Source organism: Heterodontus francisci, unplaced genomic scaffold (assembly GCF_036365525.1).
Source record: "Heterodontus francisci isolate sHetFra1 unplaced genomic scaffold, sHetFra1.hap1 HAP1_SCAFFOLD_148, whole genome shotgun sequence".
In the NCBI taxonomy this organism is placed as follows: Eukaryota; Metazoa; Chordata; class Chondrichthyes; order Heterodontiformes; family Heterodontidae; genus Heterodontus; species Heterodontus francisci.
In genome coordinates this window covers 1,252,625-1,254,852 of record NW_027142345.1, presented here as the reverse complement: position 1 = coordinate 1,254,852, position 2,228 = coordinate 1,252,625, and the positions used below count along the sequence as shown (strand labels likewise).

The 2,228-nt window shown below is 48.7% G+C and overlaps 1 non-coding gene across 1 annotated transcript; it reads left to right on the top strand.

The window, feature by feature from the left end:
• The first annotated feature begins 745 nt into the window (after positions 1-745).
• Positions 746-836, top strand: trnar-ucg (transfer RNA arginine (anticodon UCG)). The gene is given in 2 exon segments: positions 746-782; positions 801-836. It is a non-coding gene; the product is annotated as a tRNA-Arg (tRNA).
• Positions 837-2,228: the final 1,392 nt, after the last annotated feature.

The following is a 2,228-nucleotide window of genomic DNA, read 5'->3' as shown; positions in this document are numbered from 1 at the left end:
ATTTTGTTTAGTTTGGTCTCCTCATCTAAGGAAGGATATACTTGCCATAGAGGGAGTGAAACAGAGGGTCACCAGACTAATCCCTGGGATGGTGGGACTGAAACTGGGCCTGTATTCCTTAAAGTTTCGAAGAATGAGAGGTGATCTCATTGAAACTGATAAAATTCTTACAGGGTGTGACAGTGTGGATGTAGATAGGATATTTGCCCTGGTTGGTGAGTCTAAAATCAGGGGACCAAGTCTCAGAATAAGGAGTAGGCCATTTAAAACTGAGATACGGTTGAATTTCTACACTCAGACGGTGGTGAATCACTGGAATTCTCTACCCCAGAGAGCTGTGGCAGTTCAATCATTGAGCATGTCCAAGACAGAAATTGTTAGAAATCTTGATACTCAGGAAATCAAGGGATATGCAGATAGCACGGGAAAGGGGCAGATAGAGGTAGATGATCAGCCATGATCGAATTGAATGGCAGAACAGGCTCGACGGGCTGAATGGCCTACTCCTATGTTCCTCTGTTCCTAAGAGAGTTGGCGCCAGCGCGCAGCCCTGCTTTACCCCACTGCTGATCTTGAAAGTGTCTGATGTTGCTCCATTGTAACTGATGGAACTGTGCATGTTCTCGTGAAAAGAAGAGATGATGCCCAAGAGTTCAGGAGGGCAGCCGAGTTTCCATCGCAGTTTGAAGAGTCCGTCTCTGCTGACAAGATCAAAGGCCTTGGTGATGTTATTCACAATAAGTGCGGCTCTGTGGCGCAATGGATAGCGTGTTGGACTTCGAAATAATGATAAACAAGGCATTCAAAGGTTATGGGTTCAAATCCCACCAGAGTCAGATTTTGGACCAGAGACAGAAGAGCACAACGGAACAGAGAGTTCACAAGTGTGTTAAAAGCACCGACTCAGAGACAGAGCGAGAGAGAGAGGAGCAGAGCAGGGGTAAAAAAAATCAAGGAGTGACATCACAATGGAGAGTGAGAGCAGGGAAACAGAGAGCCGCTGGGGTGAGTTTACAGGATTTGGTTCTTGCTTCGGTGCAGTGGAAGGAGCTGTTTGGTGAGGATCTGGTAAGCTGTGACATCACAGGCAAGCAGGTAGTTGATTGGTTTGGAAAAAGCTGCATGTTTGATGAGTATCTGGTAAGTGATTAAGGTCCATTTTAGTCCTAATGTTTAAAATAGTAAACAAACTAGTAGTAAGCTTAATAAAATATACAATAAAATAAACAATTGAATAAAATAATTAAGTAGTTAATTGAAACACGTTCAGGATGACAGGACAGGTGATGTGTCACAGCTGCAGCATGTGGGAGCTCCTGGATGCCAGTGTGATCCAGAGCAAACACATCTGCAGCAAGTGTAGTATCTGTTCTTATCAGTGCTTATTTGATTGAGAAGAGACCATGATCAATGCCTTTTGATCCTGGGGGAACTTTGATTGAAATGGCTATAACCAATTTTCGCGTTTCGGGCCAGGGAGTGCGCAACACTGTTCGGGTGGTCGTGAAGGACAAGGAAGGAGATGCACCGGTCGATCGCACCTTCTTCATCAAGAAAATTCTCTTCGATTGCTGCGGATTTCAAGCGACGGACGTCTTCTGCCTGCAGGAATTCCCCAGCAGTGGATACTTCGACGTGACGTTCCGGAACGTGGCGGGATGCATCAAGTTTCTGAAGGCGTTCAAGGAGAAAGGGGACCGGGCGCCACTGTCGATCCTCACGGCGGAGCCGCTCTTCACGCTTCCGTCACAACGGGACCGGGTGGTGACGATTCACCTCTACAACCCCCATGTTCCGGTGGTGGATGTACTCACCTTTCTCGCCAGGTACGTCGAGGTGGCCGGCAGCAGCACTGATGTCAAGGACCCCTTTGGGAACTGGACCAGCAAGCGGCAGGTCAAGGTGACCTTGAAGGTAGATCCCAGAGGAGCCATCATCCACCCTCCCTCCACCTTCGCTATCGGGGGAAGTCGAGGCTTCTTGGTCGACGCTGGGCAGCCCAGAGTTTGCCGCACCTGTCGCAAATCTGGTCACATGGCAGTCAACTGCAGCACGGTTGTTTGCAATAACTGCAAGGAGGAAGGCCATCAGACCAAGGACTGTAAGCAGACTAAGTGTTGCAACTTGTGCGGTGCGGCAGGCCATCTCTACAAGACCTGCCCCAAACGTTGCCTCAGCTATGCTCAGGCGGCAAGGTCCAAGGAAAGGCCGGGAGAAGGTTCGACGAA